The 17,972-nt window shown below is 37.5% G+C and overlaps 1 protein-coding gene across 5 annotated transcripts in view; it reads right to left on the bottom strand.

Annotated features, from left to right (window-relative positions):
* PLAGL1 (PLAG1 like zinc finger 1) overlaps window positions 1–17,972 on the bottom strand; it is a 65,700-nt gene that overhangs the window by 35,677 nt on the left and 12,051 nt on the right. For all 5 annotated transcript variants that reach the window (XM_060167468.1, XM_060167465.1, XM_060167466.1 and 2 more), the window contains exon 3: window positions 9,869–9,910. The gene's annotated coding sequence lies outside the window, so the exon portion shown is untranslated. The remainder of the gene's footprint in view (window positions 1–9,868; window positions 9,911–17,972) is intronic.

The following is a 17,972-nucleotide window of genomic DNA, read 5'->3' as shown; positions in this document are numbered from 1 at the left end:
CGTGAAGAATTCCTTTACGAAGGATTGTGAAATAATCGTTCCTCAAAAACGATGTACTTCATCGAAGAAAGCTGGTCTTAGGAGTATAACCTCCTTCTATAATAGATCACTCTAATTCAATAGAGCTGCTTTGGAAACTCGCTACGTTTCTATAAATCAAATCATTTTTTAAAAGCAGTCAGAAAATTTACTACTCGAAGAAAGGCTATGGCAAATGACCACATATACTCATCAATTCACTTATATACTTTTCAAAAGCATTTACAAAGCACTTAGAAACATCAATTTGATCTTCACCATAACCATCTGAGATAGGTGGTTTTATGAATTTCTATTTTTGAATGAGGAAAAAAGCCTCAAGAGAGGTAATCAATTGATTTGCCAAAGTCACAGAACAAATAAGTATATGAGTCACAACTTTCAATATTGTTTCTAAATCCCATGCTGTTTCCTTTGCCCCTAGCTACCACCTCTGCGTGTAATTATTCACTGACGTTCTCCGTAACTGTATTAAATAAGTAATAAGAATCTGTTTCTAATGCATTGTACCGCTCATTCAAGGAGGCAGTGTTTAAGAGTATGGACTCTGGTGTCAGGTTCACATTCAAATTTTAGTGTCACCTTTTAGTAGTTTTGTAAATTAAGCAATTTAACAGTATTTCCAGAACCTCGGTTTCCTCATCTGTAAAAGAGGAATAATACCTTCTTTCATAGGGCTTGCAAAGGATAGAATCAGATAACCTGTGTAAAGCACCTAGAGCAGTGTTAGCATATAAGAGATGCTCAATAATGGTAGCTATTATCATTGATGTTGAAAATCAAACCAATATAAAACTTGTTAAAAGGGGGAAAATGCTTCCTTTTCAATAAAAAGACACAAAATTTAACTTTCAGCCTCTAGATTACATGGTTCCCTCTAGCACTAAAAATTTAGCACTCAAGTCTAGGATTTTATGGGGTCAAGTAATAAACCAAGATCAAACTGTCATAAAAGATAAGCTACTATACAAAATAGAAACACTAATTGGTCTTAAAAAAAAAACTGAGGCAAGTTCATGGTTGCTATAAAGCAGCAATGTTGTTTTTCTGTACAATCAGTTCTACTTCTTGCCGTTTAACCATTTTAAGTAGAAATGTATTGGTGTTAGGCAGAAATTCACAGACCATTGCCACATGAAGAGAAAAATACCTAATAGGAATACTTGTTTTATGTAGCTAGTGCGTTAAAGTTTTCAAAGAATACATGTCTTACTTCATTTGACCCTCATGCTACTCACTAGGAGAACATGGATTAACTTTCTAGCACAAGACTGCCAGTGATAAAAGGCAAACCTTACTTTTTAACTCCTTGTCTCATTTTTCATGACCCCTGATTGATAGATGATTGTATGCAGATGCTACAGTGCAGAGTGTACAAAATACTATGGGAAGACAGAGACAGGCCAGTAAGTCTTGGAGAGCCAGAAAAGGCTTTGGAAAGTAGATGGCATTTATCCAACTTTTACCTAGTACACAAGCACGTCTAGAATATTCTTGGTTGTTCTTGAGCTTCATGGGATTTTCTCTGAATTCTGAATATGTCATTCAGTGATTTAGTTGTCCTTCACTGCTTTTGCTGATCTGCAAACATCAATGGTTCCCCCTTTAAAAATTTTTTTTATCCAGTGCTTTGATATTTAAAAAGGCAGGGAATTGAGGCCACTGTTGTTTGACTCAACACCACTTAAGGCTCCTTCTAATTCTATATTTCTGTGATTTTTAAAAATTACTGCTCATTCTTACATTGCATTACCTACTATATAACACATCAGTTTAAATGTGCTTGTTTATCTATAGCCTATTAACACTGAGAATTTTTTTTTTCCTTCACTACCATTTATCTCAGAAATTAATAGTTGGGAAGAACCCTTAAGAATGTCTAAGGAAGCATGTCTCACTAAAGAAACTCAGTCCATAGCTGTGGAAGTTTGATGGTTATTTCTTTCTCATGAAGGGCTAAGAATTGCCTTTTTATAACCACCTCTAATTGTCTTCTCCAACAATATGAAACAAACATATTTTTTAACAAAAGACATTCAGATATTTGAAGGCAATTTTAACAATCCCTTACCCTGAGCCATTAATTTGAGACTGTTCTTTCCTAATATAGATTATTAGTGCTATAAGTTTCCCTCTAAGTACCGCTATAGTTGCATCCTAATTATTTGGAAATATGTTTCATTTCCATTCAGTTGAAAATACTTCCCAATTATCCTTTTCATTTATGTCACATGGGTTATTTGGTAAAATTCACCAGTGTGACCATTTGGGCCTGGGTTTCTTTTTTGGAAGGTTTTTGGTGGTGGTGGTGGTGGTATTGTTTGTTTGTTTTTAATATATACTATTAATTTGATGTCTTTAATAGATATAGAGCTGTTCAGGTAATCTATTTCTCCCTGAGGGAGTTTTGGTAGTTTGTATCTTTCTAGGATTTGGTCCATTTCATCTAAGTTCTCAAATTTGTGGGCAGAGATTGTAGTATTCTCTCATTAGCCCTGTAAAATCCATGAGGTCATTAGTCGTGGCTCCTCTTTCCTTCCTGATACTGGTAATTTATGTCTTCTCTCTTTTATCCTTGGTTAGCCTCGCTATATGTTTATCATTTTATTAATCTTGTTCAAAGAAACCAGCTTTCCGTTTTGTTGGTTTTTCTTTATCATTTTCCTATTTTCAATTTTGTTGACTTCTCTAATTTTTATTATTTACTTTCTTCTGCTTGCTTTAAGTTTAATTTGCTCTTTTCTAGTTTCATAAGGTGGAAACTTCAGTTATTGATTTTAGGTTTTTTTCTAATATAAACATTTAATGCTATAAATTTCCTTCCAAGCACTATTTTAGCTGCATCCCACACATTTTTATAGACTATATTTTCACTTTATTTTAAAGTATTTTTAAATATTTCGTGAGACTTCTTTGATGCAGCAGGCATTATTTAGAACTGTGTTAATTTCCAAATATTTGAGAATTTTTACACTAACTTTTTGTTATTAACTTCATTTCCACTGTTGTCTGAGAATGTATTTCGTATGACTGGCATTCTTTGAAATGTAACATATTCTGTATGGCCTAGAATGTGCCCCTGGGTTATTTAGAAGTGTGTTGTTCGGTTATAAGATACTTTTCCAGATACCTTTCTGTTCTGATTTAATCTTTGTATGATTTAAACCCTTTTAAATTAATTGTCTTGTTTTTTTTACCCAGAATATGATCTATCTTGAAAAAGTTCTAGGCATGCTTGAAAAGAATGTGTATTCTGCTTTTGTTGGGTAGAGTGTTCTATAACTGTCAATTAGGTCAAGCTGGTTGACAGTGGTGTTTTAGCCTTCTATATCTTTATTGGTTTGTTATCTACTTGATGTATCTGTTCAGAGAGGGTACTGAAATCTGACTACATTTGTGGATGTGTCTATTTCTCCTTGTATATACTGAAACCCTGCTATTAGGTGCATAAACATTTAAGAGGATTTTTTTTGATGAATTTACCACTTTATCATTATGAAAGAACCCTCTTTCTCCCTGGCAATATTCTTTGCTCTAATTTCTACTTTGTCTGATATTAATATAGCCACTCCAGGCTTTTTTTAAAAAAACTTATTTTCTTCTATTTTTTTTTGGCTGCATCGGGTCTTAGTTGTGGCATGCAGGATCTTTGTTGAGGCATAAGGGATCTTTCGCTGTGGCACGCGGGCTTCCAGGGCACATGGGCTCTGTAGTTGTGACACGCAGGGTCCACAGCACATGGACTCTCTCACTGAGGCACGCGAGCTCAGTAGTTGTGGTGCATGGGCTTAGTTGCCCCTGGCATGTGGGATCTTAGTTCCCCGAACAGGGATTGAACCCACATCCCCTGCATTGCATGGCAGGTTCTTTACCACTGGACCACCAAGGAAGTCCCCACTCCAGGCTTTTTTTTTTTTTTTTTGGCTGTGTTGGGTCTTCGTTGCTGTGCCCAGGCTTTCTCTAGTTGCAGCGAGTGGGAGCTACTCTTCATTGCAGTACATGGGCTTCTCTTTGCAGTGGCTTCTCTTGTTGTGGAGCACGAGCTCTAGGTGTGCAGGCTTCAGTAGTTGCAGCACACAGGCTCTAGAGCTCAGGCTCAGTAGTAGTGGCGCACGGGCTTAGTTGCTCCACGGCATGTGGGATTTTCCCAGACCAGGGATCGAACCTGTGTCCCCTGCACTGGCAGGTAGATTCTTAACCACTGAGTCACCATGGAAGTCCGCAGGCTTTTTAAAAAATTAGTGCTTAAGTGTATATTATTTTCCATCCTTTAGCTTGTAATCTTTTTATCTCTCTATATATGTTGTGCACTTTTTCTGCAGGCAGCATAGAGTTAATCCTTGTTTGTTTTTTTCTTTTTGAACCTAATTTGATATTCTTTGCCTTTTAATGAGAGTATTTAGACCATTTATACTTAATGTGTTATACTTATTGATATGGTTAGGTTGAAATGTAGCACCTTGCTTTTTTTTTTTGTATTTGTCCCATCTGTTCTCCATTCCCTTTTCCATTTTTCCCTGCCTTCTTTTGAACTATTTCTTTTTCTGATTTATCTCCTTTGTCTTATGACTATTTTTTATGCTTTAGTGTTGATTTAGGGTTTATGGCTATATCCTTAACTTATTACAATATCCCTTTAAGGGATATTGTACTTCACATATAGTAAAAAAAACTTTAATATTATATTTCAATTTTTCCCCTCCTGATCTTTGTGCAATTATTGTCACACCTTTTATATGTTATAAACCCCAACTCCACTATTACTATTTTGTTTAAATGATTACCTTTTTAAAAAGCTTTAAATTTAAAAAAGCAAAACCTTATACATTTACCCAGGTGTTTACCATTTCTGGTGCTCTTTATTTCCACTTGGTATTATTTTCTTTCTTCCTGAGGACTTAGCATTTCTTGTAGTGTGGGTCTAACGGTGACTAACTCTTTAAGGTTTTGAATGTCTGAAAATGTCTTTATTTCACTACCTTTTTTGAAAAATATTTTCATTAGCTATAGATTTCTAGGTTAACAGTTTTTTCTTCCATTACTTTAAAGACATTGCTCCACTGTCTTCTGGCTTGCTTTGCTTTTGATGAAAAGTCTGCTGTCGTTCTTTGTTCCTCTAAATTTATAGTTTCTTCGTTCTCTACTTTAAAATCTTTCTCGTTATTACTGGTTTTAAATTATCTGATTAATGTTGTGCCTTGATGTAATTTTCTTCATTTTTTTCTCTTTTTTTTTTTTTTGTAATTGCTAGCTTTTCATTGAGCTTCTGAGATTTGTGGGCTTATGGTTTTCATTAAATCTAGCAAATTTTCAGCCATTATTTAAAAAAATTTTTTTTCTGTTCCCTCCCTCCTTTGGAGACTCTAATTACACAATATTTTTGGCTGTTTAAAGTTATCCCACAGCTCACTGATGGGCTTTTTTCCCCAGGATTTTTGTGTGTGTGTTTTATTTTGTGTAATTTCTATTGCTGTGTCTTCAAGTTCATGCAATCTTTCTTTCTGCAGTGTCTAGTCCACTATTAATCCTATCCAGTGTATTTTTCATCTCAGATGTTTATGTTGTCTCTAGAAGATCAATTTGGGTCGTTTTATAGCTTTCATGTCTTTTCTTAACAAATTTATGCTTCCTCTATTGAACATACAAAACTTAGTTATACTAATGTTTTTAATATATTTAGTGAATATGTTATTAAAATCTTATTAAATTACTCAAATAAAATGTTTATTAACTTTATTAATATCTTTGTTTATTAAATCTGTTTCATTTCTGAGTCTATTTTTATTGATTGAATTTTCTCTTACTACTGAATTTTCCTGTTTCTTTGCATATCTGGTAAATTTTGATTGAATGCTAGACACTGTGTACTTTACCTTGTTAGGTGCTGGATATTTTGTGTTTCTTTATATATTCTTGAGCTTTGTTCTGAGTTGGAGTTAAGCGACTAGAAACAATTTGACCCTTTTCTTTTCTATTTTAATTTTTTGTCCGCGCCATGCGGCATGTGGGGTCTAACCTGTGCACCCTGCAATGGAACCGTGGAGTCTTAACCACTGGACTGCCAAGGAAGTCCCACAGTGCGACCCTGTAAACCAGAAGTCTGCAAATTATGGTGCACAAGCCAAATTTGGCCCAGAGTCTATTTATGTAAATAAAGTTTTATTAGAATACAGCCACCCCCATTCATTCACATATTGTCTATGACTGCTTTAACATTACAATGGCAGAGCTAAGTAGTTGCAGCAGAGGTCATATTGCCTGTAAAGCCTAAAGTATTTTCCATCTGGCCCTTTACTAAAAAAGTGTTGTGATTCCTCTTTAATGGCTTACTTTTAAGATTTTTTTTGTTTTGTTTTTTTTGGCCACACAGTGCAGCTTGTGGGATCTCAGTTCCCCAATCAGGGATCGAGCCCAGGTCCACAGCAATGAAAACCTGTGTCCTAGTCACTGGACCACAAGGGAATTCCCACTTTTAAGATTTTTTAGGTAGGATCAGGCCGGCCTTTAGTCTAGAGCTAATTTTGCCTCACCACTGAGGCAATACCCTTCTGAGCACTCCATCTAATGCCACTGGTATTACAAAGTTTTTCTACTCTGAATGGTGGGGATGCACACTTCCCAGCCCTACATGAGCTAACTTTCCCTTCCCAGTGGTTTTTCTCCAAGCCTTGGGTAGTTCTCTCGTAAGCACGCACTAATCAGCACTCAGCTGAAGACTCCAAGGGAACCCTCTGAAGATCTCCAGAGCTCTCTTCTCTCTGGTCCTCTGTCCTGCAAATTCTAGCTGCTTCAACCTCCCTGAATTGCCAGCTTAATCACCTCAATTCAGGGTGACTACTAAGCTGTGTCTGGGTTCCCCTCTTACACTGTGGCCTTGGGCACATCATTTGTTTCCTTTATCTCAAGGTTAACTGTCTTATGCCACTTGTCACCCAATGTTTGAAAACCTTTGTTTCATACATTTTATGGGGTTTTGTTTGTTTGTTTGTTTTGCTAAGGCAGGATAATAAATCCAGTTCCTGTTACTACATCATGACTGGAAGTCATGGTAGAAGTCCCCTCAGTATGATATTCCAATTCCTTACATTTGCATTAATGTTTTATATTTTAAAATAAGTACTGACAAATCTACACTATCTCATTTCATCCTCTCCACATTGCTAAAGTGTAGAGATCACAAAAAATGCAAAAAATTTTCTGGGGTCACATTACAGAGCAGCTCATGTCTCCTAGTCATTTTCTCTTCCATAAAATATACATAATTTTTTCAAAATTTACTATATGTAATGACATAAATTATAAAAGACTGTCTTCTCTACAAAGTACACTGTAAAATAATTTATTACTAGTATCTCAAGCTTATAAAACTGAGCAATATCAGATTAAAGGATTAATAGTTACTGAATGTTGCTAATGGCCAAGTCTATCACCTCAATTAATCCTCATAAGCCTCACAACTATTATTATTTCAATTTTATAAAAGACAAACTGTGTCTAAGAAAGCCTCATTAACTTGCTTATAGTGTACTTATTGGAATCACAGCCAGAATTCAAGCCAGGCTACACTTGGTTCTAAAACTTGTGCTATCCACCATTCTGTCTGCTCTTAATTTATAGCTCTTAAAAAGCACACTTCTGGAACTAAATTCTGATAGAACACTCTAAATCTTCAGTAACAAAATGGCATTAGGAATCATTTACTAAAAATATCAGTATCTACTCATTTTTACCAAAGAACTTCTAATAAAACAAGCACTGAAAAGAAAATGAAGTATATTCTTAGAAGAAATTTCAAACCTAGTTTTTCTCCCAGTAATCCTAGAAATACATAGATGATTGAGATTTTAGTTGCTTTTTTCACTTACCTATCTCTGTGGTCACGAGGCAACAAGAGAAGGTTGTATTAGGCAAAGTCAGTAACCGCTATACAATCCATTTTCCCTATCCCACTTTCCCATCTTTGTAAACAAAACACACAAAAATTATTACTCTCGTAGAGTTCATCTTCAAGTGAAAGGGAGACAGATAAGTAAAATATATAACAGAAGGTGGTTAAAAAAATAAAATACTGGGACTTCCCTGGTGGTGCAGTGGTTAAGAATCCGCCTGCCAATGCAGGGGACACGGGTTCAAGCCCTGGTCCGAGAAGATCCCACATGCTGCGGAGCAACTAAGCCCGTGCGCCACAACTGCTGACCCTGCGCTCTAGAGCCCGCGAGCCACAACTACTGAACCCACGTGCCATTATTGAAGCCTGCATGCCTAGAGCCTGTGCTCTGCAATGAGAAGCCACTGCAAGGAGAAGCCCGCGCACCACAACGAAGAGTAGCCCCTGCTTGCCGCAACTACAGAAAGCCCGCATGCAGCAACGAAGACCCAACGCAGCCAAAAAATAAATAAAAACAAATAAATTTATTTTAAAAATAATAATAAATAAATAAAGTACTGTAGTGATAGGAAGTGCTGGGAGTGTAAGGCAGGGAGAAACAGTGGTAATTTGAAATAAGGTAGTCAGGGAAGGCCTGGATACGGAGATGACAATTTTGCAAAGATTTAAAGGAGGTAAGGAAGTGAGTCATGTGGCTATTTGTGGGAACAGTAATTGCAAAACCCCAATGTAGGAACAAGAATATTGGTATGGCTAAAGCAGTGAGTGAGGGGGAGCAGTAAAAGGTTAGGTTAGATCAGAGGTAATGGGGGCCCATATCATGTAGAAGTTGATAAGCCTCTGTGAAGAGAGGCACCGGAGTCACTGGAGCAGAAAAGTAACATGATCAGACTTAAGAGTTTTAAATAATTTATCTGGCTGCCATTTGGAGAATGGGTTATAGTGGAGAAAGTGTAAAAGCAGGGAAACAAGTTAGGAGGCTATTTTAATAAAAAGATGAAGGCTTTGACCAGTATGGTAGTGGAATACATGGTGAAAAGCAGTCATCTCCTAGATATATTTAAGGCAGAGCTGACAGTATTTCCTGACAGCTGGGTGTATAGGGGATGACAGAAAGAAGAGAGGATGATGGTGCCACAGAGACTATCTGAGCAACTGGAGGAATGTAGTTGCCATTTACTGAGATGAGGAAGACTAAGGAAGAAGAAAGTTTGGTTGGAGTGGAGAGGATTAGCCATTTAATACTGTAAATGTTTTCAGTGATAGAGGGGATAATTCATTTCCCAGGTTAAAAATGTTTGTTCAAATCTATTTCAAATGTTTAGATTTCACTGAATTAAAAAAAACTACCATGAAACAGGAGATCTAAATTTTTCTTCAATATGCTACAAGAAAAAGTTACTGAACAGACATATAGCTACTCCAAATGATAAAATGAGAATAAAGCTAAATTCTCCCAATCTGCAATTCTCCCTTCATTTCATCTCATTGCCAGATTTTCACAGATAAACGAAACAGAATTTGTTATACCTCATTAGGCAAACCATTCCCATTAGTGGCTTTCTCCCAGGATGTTGTGTCCCTCTTACCATCTGCCACAAGGATGTTCTAGGTGAAGACTGTGATGTCCAACGGGATGGATGGATGTGCCACCTCAGCTCCACAGATGGCACTTTGCTCCTGCTAATCATAACCCTGATGGGAAGTCACTCCAAAGAAACAGATGGCCCCAGCCCAAGATGTGTAATTCAAACCTTCTCAAAATAACTATCACCTAATGGTATGAGAAAAAGTGAGACTATCTTTAAAATAATATAAGAACCAAATAAAAAAAGGTTTTGCTCTAATTCTTGTTCAGATTCCCTAGAAAAATATTCTCATGTAATTAGAAAATATACAAGGTTGGAGGTGAAGGATAAAGAAATTAAAATATCAACTTACAAAAGCCAATGATGACTATGTTGTCAATCAGGCGGGAAAAACCTAAAAACAAAAATAAAAACTATATATTAGTTTTATATAGTAGTTGTGTGTGCATTTTTAATTGTAACTTCACTGAGATAATTGCAGATTCACATGAAGTTTTAAGAGAGATTCCTCATGTCATCCTTTCATAAGTACACCCACCTCCTTCCCCACAACCTCCTTCTGTCCCTAACCCCTTGTATATCTATTTTTAACACTAAAATAACATCCATTTGTGAACAATAAGTATCTTACTCACTGTGTGTTAAGAGTCTACTGTGTAGTTGAATGTCAAATCATGAATAAGGAATTCTATTTTTCTGCATTAAAGAGTAAGTTTCAGTTTAAGGAACAAATTCTCTGAAAAGATGTTTGTTCCTCGTTACCTTAACATAGACTACTCACTTCAAAAATCAAAAGGTAAAAGGTAAGCTAAAGTAGTGACCGAACTCATAGATTTCATATTTTTAATATTTATTTTAAAATATTTTATTCTTTAGAGCAGTTTTAGGTTCACAGTAAAAATGATGGGAAGGTGGTTTTCTCGTTGCTGTTTTTTTTTTAATTTATTTTGGCTGCGCGGGGTCTTAGTTGCAGCATGCAGGATCTTTAGTTGCAGTACGCGGACTTCTTAGTTGCAGCATGCATGCAGGATCTAGTTCCCCGACCAGGGATCGAACCCAGGCCCCCTGCACTGAGAGACAAGAGTCTTATGCACTGGACCACCAGGGAAGTCCCAGGAAGGTGTTCTTAATTTCAAATTCCACTTGTTCATTGGAAACAAGGAAAGCATATATAGGAAAGCAACCGACTTTTGTATAATGAACTTGTATCCTACAATGCTGCTGTAATTGCTTATTGGTTTTGCTACTGAGGTAAGGCTAGCCTCATTGAATGAGTTAAAAAGTATTCCCTCTGCTTCTATCCTTCGAAAGTGATTATAGAGAACCGGTATAATTTCTTCCTTAAATGTTTGGCAGAATTCACCAGTAAAACCATCTGGGCCTGGTGCTATTTTGGAAGGTAATTATTTACCTGAATTCTTTAATTGAGAAATCCTCTTCAATTGTCTATTTCTTCTTCTGTGTTTTAGCAGATTGTCCTTTAAAGAGTTGATCCATTTCATCCAGGTTATCAAATTTGTGGGCACTTAGTTCATTGTATTCCTTTATTATCCTTTTAATGTCCAAGGGATCTGAAGTGATGTCCCTTCATTTCTGATATGAGTAATTTGTATCCTCCCTCTTCTCTTCTTAGTTAGCCTCATTAGAGGCTTATCAATTTTATTGATCTCTTCAATAAAACCAATTTTTGTGTCCTTGCTTTTCTCTATTGATTTCCTATTCTCAATTTCATTGATTTCTGGTCTAATTCTTATTACTTCTTTTCTTCTCCATACCTTAGATTTAGTTTGCTTTTCTTTATCTAGTTTCCTAAGATGAAAACAGATTGATTCTTCCTTCCTAGCATATGCATTCAATGCTATACATTTCCTTCTAAGCACTGCTTTCTCTGCATCCAACATATTTTGATAAGTTGTGTTTTCATTTTTATTTAGTTCAAAATATTTTTAAATTTCCCGAGATTTTTTCTGACCTATGTATTATTTGTAAGTATGTTGTTTAATCTCCATGTATTTTGAGAATTTTCCAGTTGTCTATTATTGACTCTAATTCCATTGTGGTCTGAGAGCAGATATCATATGATTTCTACCCTTTTAACTTTGTTAAGATGTGTTTTATGTGGTCTACCTTGATGAATGTTCCAAGTGAGTTTGAGAAGAATGCCAGTATGCTTGGGTTCAGGTAAGAACCCTCTTCAACGTTGAAGACTGCTGACTTCTCATTGTACTCTCACGTGTCAGGAAAAACAGCTGGCTAGTTCTCTGGCCTCTTCTCATAAGGGCACTAATCTCATTCATGAAGGCTCCACCCTCATGATCTAATTACCTCCTGAAGCCCCACCTTCAAATATCATCACATTTGGCATTAGTATTTCAACATGTAGATTTTGTGTGGACATAAACATTCAGTCCATTGTAATGACCTTATATAGAGATAAAGACAATTTATAGTCATTTCTGAACCACCTCACTCTCTACAAAATCTCACACCAATAATAGCATGAGCTGGGGGAAAAGCTGGGTAGACTACTCAAAACCTATACAATTTTGTAATCAGAGAGCTAACCAAATAATAACGGGTACCTTGACCTTAACTTGGACAGCCCCAGCAGGCAGCTCAGTGTAACTGAAGAGTGACTCAGGTAATATCCAAAATGCTCAAAAACAATAGAATGGAAAGGCTACTGCAGGAGAAATGACGACAAAGGGTTCAGAGATGGGGTCTCACAGCTGGGGAGAGTGACTTCACTCTAACCCTGTCAACTCAGACTCAGCTGGGTTCCAGAGCCTGCACAACTCCAGAATATTCCCTCACTCTTATTAATTTCCCACTTTCTCTACTATCTTCCAAATGACCTCCCACTCCCCACAGTTGTACATACATCTCTTTGCTAACATCCCTACTTCATGCTTCACTGAGAGAGAGAGAAAGGGGGGGGAGAGAAGGGGGCAGAGAGAGAGAGAGAGAGAGAGAGCGAGCGAGAGAGAGAGCGCTACTGGGTGGAGCATCTCATCTTCCCAATGCTAAACCTACAAATTTCTCTTCCTAGCACCAAAGGTCAACCCCACCTCGCCATCCAAAGTTTTCTCTCCATTATCATCCTCTCCCTTTCTACTAGAGGTACTTCTCCCCAACACACAATCATGCTCTGGTACTTCCCAACCTTTAATAAACAAAACCTTCACTGACCTCGCATTGCCCTCCAGTTCCCACTATGTTTCACAGACTAACTTTCTCAGATTAACTTCACAGAAAAGAATTGAAAACAGATAATCCCCATTTCCTCACCTCCTATTCACTTTCCGACCCATTCCCTTGGCTCTTATCTCCACCACGCTATCAAAGGATCCTTATCAAGGTCATCAAAGCAATTCCTATTATCTTCATTTAACAAATAAGGACACTGAAGCTCAAGAGAAATTATTAGGTTGAGATAGTAAAGATACATACCTTCCCTGGGAGATAAGCAAGAGCCTAGGGCTGCCCCAAAGCACTCTTTTCAGGATATTAAACTAAGGACTTTATCTTCCACGGACCCCCACCTCTTTCCTTCCTTATGTCAACCTCCCTGTACTAAATCTCAGATTTACTTCTTAAAATACCTCATTACTTTTCATTATTTTAATTGAGAAAAAACCTTTGCTTGACCTATGAATATTTTCTGTGTAGGCCACTTGGTGTATATTATATTGATCACAACAACCTGAGAATAGGTGGGTTTATCCCCTTTATACAAATAAGAAAATTTTGGCTCAGAAAGAAAAAATACCTTCCTAATATTGGACAGTTATGAAATAGTAGAGCTAACATTTGATCTGATCACCCAGATTCTGCTCCCCAGGCTGACTGCCTTTCATGATGGTTAGATCTCACAGTTTCTTAGTTGTTCCCATTACATGGTAACAGGGTAAGGGCATCACTAAGAGAGATATGACATAGTCCCAATACCTCCATAAGGTCAGAAAACCTAGGATTGATATAAATTTGCTACGAACAAAAACATAAGAAACTGATGTATATATTATAATGAGGACTTTATAATAAAAGTAATAATTGTCAAGACATTCAACTCAACTTTGGTGATCAGGGCATTTTCCCTCTCTAGCTCTATCTAGGAAGCTAAATTAGTAAGCACGAGAATGGTATAGATTTACGTGCTCATTCATATCTTACTCTCATTTTCTAGGCAACACAGATATTACACTTGCTCAGCACTGTCCTTAAACATGGGCAAGAGTGGTTCACAGCAAACCCTTCCCTCCACAGTGAAAAGTCCAAGTGTCTAAGAGGACATACCCACCCAGGCCCAGACTCCCCTCCTAGACTATGCTCCAGGATCCTGGAACCACGGAATTCTTGTTCAAAGAGCTTCAAGCCTGCCACCAGGGACTGCACAATCCTTTCACCTAAACCTGTTACTTTTTAGGACAGATCATGCCACTCTATGTGCCACACTAGGCTCAAGAGGTGGCCAAGGGGTGGCTGTTTGTAGGGGTGTGGACATAACCAAATGTGTGCCCTTCATAGTGCAGAATTGGGCCAAGAATGTGAAGAAAAGAGAAGATGGGCCAGCTCTCCCTACACTGCCATGTTCTAAAGGTGCAGAAATCTCAAGACTAAGAATTCCACATTCAAACCTGGTTTTCCAGGTCATTTGAGATCAATTTGTCAAGGAATGATAGAGTATATTTTTGTAGTTAGTTTACTGTCTTAAAACTTTTAACTGTTTTGAGTCACAGTACCAGTCCTTCTGTTTATATTCCTGCTTGGACTTCTCTACCTGCTTATAGTTAGGCAGGGCCATGTGACTAGCTCTGGGCTGCCAACAAACAGTTAATTACTGGCACAAGACCATTTAATATTATCTTTCCTTACCACGTAAATCGAGAAGACCAAGTATTTCAGAAAGCATACAGCTCAGGACGGTGATGCCTCACAGGCCTAAGTCTGACAGTGTGGATGGAGTAGAGCCTCCCACAAATCCACAATGGATGTTCAGTGTGAACAAGAAAATAAACTGTTCTTCTGTGAAGCCACTGAGGTTTGGGGATGGCTCATTAGCACAGATAACTTTAGCCCATCCTGACTATACAGAAATCGGTACCAGAAGTAGGATGCTTCTCTAGCAAAAACCTAAAACACATGACCATGGTTTTGTGGTCAGGAAGCAGTGAGAAAAATTATCTTAAGAGCTGGAAAGATAGTGGCGTATTTTATACAGTGGTGTATTTGGTAAAGCATTTGCTTCTGGTGCCTTGGGAGGCAGATCACCTACCTAATGAAACTGCAGCCCTAGAAGAGGTAACAAAACAAAACACTGGAAGAGTGCACTGGTTATTGGCTGCATTTGGCAAGGTATTCAAGAAAGAGATGAGCTCCAAAAAGGACTATCCAGTTTTCAAGAAGTGGAGGAATAGAGGATCAGACATTTCAGATTTGCAGTATTAAAAGAACTAACTAGGGCTTCCCTGGTGGCACAGTGGTTGGGAGTCCACCTGCTTATGCTGGGGACACGGGTTCGTGCCCCGGTCCGGGAGGATCCCACATGCAGCAGAGCAGCTGGGCCCGTGAGCCATGGCCACTGAGTCTGTGCGTCTGGAGCCTGTGCTCCGCAACAGGAGAGGCCGCGGCGGTGAGAGGCCCACATATCGCAAACAAAAAAGAACTAAATACTTCTCAACTCCCATACTAACAGTTTAAAGACTTTGAAGGTCATAAGCCTAGGAAAATCTTTTTTTTTAATTAAATTGCCTCAGGGCAATGATAGATAATGTATCCACTAAGTCATTTATATGGATAAAAAGACTGAGGAAGAAGATGAGATTAAGGGTAAAGATTTCCAAAAGAAGCAAGCCAGTCCCAAAGTAACTTTCTTTGGGTCAAGAAAGAGAGCTACAGGAATGAGAAAGCAAATCAAGGCAGCAAATCTAAGAACCATATCTCAAAACAAAAGAAAAAACTAGGAATGTATTTACTAGCACATAGAAATCGTTGGAAACAGATAAGAAAAATTCTAGATTTTGGAGAGAATTATGCTGCCAAAGAACCAGCTTATCAATTGAAGTCTTAAAATGATACTTTGGTTCCCAACCTTCTATTTGGAGGAAGTGGGCAGAAAGAGTTGCTCAGTTCCCAAGTTCAGCAAATTCTTTACTCTCCACTTCATATGTGGCTAAGGGAGAGAAAAGAAAAGAAAGAACCCTCCAAAGGGAAGATCCAGGCCTCTTAAAACAATGAACGAGAAGGTAGAATCAGGCCCTAATTAAGAAATATTTGTCCCCCTACATGTCATGATACCTGTCATGAGGGATTTCAAAATTGCTATGGACCAGTGACTCCAGTGTGTCTTCCAGGTTTCCCTTTTCCAATCTACTTTGGATATGTGGCATAGGCAAACAATAAACTAATACTTTTCATTGTGTTAAACCATTGAGCTTTTGGAGTCATTTGTTCTATAGCATAACCTAGCCTCTCCTGAGTGATACACAAGGCTCCTTAGTGTAATCCAAACAAGGTAAGTTAGTTAAATGATTTTAATGGACAGTGGTATCAAATGCTGCCAATCAGAGGAACCAACTTTACCATACTCTACATCTCAATGTAGATGTTGGGGGACCCAACAGTCTTTTCTGTCATCAAATCTTTCTCACTTGGTCATGTTAAAAATGCCACCAAATCTCTTGTGGAAAAAAACATATCCAGTAGATACATTCTTTCTTTAATTATGTAAATAGCATTTATAAGCTATAGCTATCAAATCCTGTTCTTCCTTTCTGATCTAAAAAGAGATTGTGCTCTTGTGCTTTAGATTTCTGCTCATATCAAATTCCTTCTATTATGTTGATTTTCTACTAGTTCTAGGATGCCTCACTATTGCCACTATATACTGTCTGTGTTTTTACCACAGTCACCTGCTTTTAACAGATTTATGATCTCCTTTTCATTTGGAAAACTTTTCTATTTATTTCACTTCATTTCCTACTTAAAAACAGGGATCTGAAAGTGACAGTTCAGGAGGAACCATTATACATCTGTCCATGCGCCAAAAAGGGAGGTCAGATGCTGTCTTTACTAGAATTAGCTCTACATTAGCTGTTCCTAAATCTTCCACAAAGATTTTATGTAGTCTTGGGTCCTATTTGGCCAGTGAAGTCTGACGTTTCCAATTTAAAAACAACACATATGTAATTCAGGTAATTCCATATCTTCCCAGGCAAGATATGGAAAAGACTACATCACTTTCTCTACCTGTAAAAACAATTACAGGAATAGGGATACTGGCTTCTAAACAGCTGAGAGCTTCCAACATAAGATTCACAGAATAAACATGGACTTCAACATATACAACCTTTGATCAATCTTCCTCTTCAAAATCTTGCAACCTCATGGACCAACAAGTTTCTTCTTCCTCTTTCTTATTTTAACTGAAGCAAGCATAAGAGGGGGCAAGGAATTTAGGTGATTATAAGATATTTTGAATTGCCAACCTAATAGAGGAAATCAAACGTTCCTTCTTTTACACACACACAAGATACCATCTACTCTAATTTTTAAAAATCTGAGTAACATGTTTACGCTTTAAAACTAGAATGCTTTCCATCATCTACTCCTTCGATAATGTGGGAAAAAAAAAACTGGGATTAACTGAAACAGGTAAGTCACTACAAAACAAAACAAAAATTCCTAAAGTGTACTGGCAAAATTTATAATCTGCAACATCCAAAGACGGATCTGTATTATCTTAATAATCCCAGAAAGGTATCAGAAAAATCAACAATTTTCCTATATACTATAGATGTTTAAAATGTCACAGTGAATGATGCTCTACATCACATCCTCTGAGAATATGAACATCTTTCCCCAGATGTTTAAAAACAATTCTCTAGATTGCAGTTTTAAACATCTCTTTGATGTGACACGGTATTATCCCTAAAACATATGACACTGACTTCACGCTTCACAGAAGTACAGACAGATTTAACACAACAGCTCTACTTCACACAAGCTCTCAAAATCTCCAGCAGGAGCTAAACTAAACTAATTGCATTATGAAAACTCTGGTTATTCTTATGAAATATATGGCAGAGAGTGAAAGCAGCATGAACACTAAAGCAGTTTATATTCAGTCCCAATATTTTACTGCTGCATGCATTTCTAGAAAACCCATTGTTATGGACTGAATTGTGCCCCCCAATATTCCTATGTTGAAGCCCCCAATGTGACTGTATTTGAAGATAGAGCCTTTAGAAAGATAATTAAGGTTAAATGAGGTTGAGGATGAAGCCTTAATCCAATAGCACTGGTGACCTTAGTAGAAGACAAAGAGACACCAGAGACCACTCTCTCTCCATGCACACACTCAGTGCATAGAGGAAAGGCCATGTGAAGACACAGCAAGAAGGCAGCCACCTGCAAGTCAGGAAGAGAGCCTCATCAGAAACCAAATTTGCTAGCAC

This window comes from Lagenorhynchus albirostris, chromosome 12 (genome assembly GCF_949774975.1).
Source record: "Lagenorhynchus albirostris chromosome 12, mLagAlb1.1, whole genome shotgun sequence".
NCBI classification, from domain to species: Eukaryota; Metazoa; Chordata; class Mammalia; order Artiodactyla; family Delphinidae; genus Lagenorhynchus; species Lagenorhynchus albirostris.
This window is presented reverse-complemented; position numbering and strand designations above follow the sequence as displayed.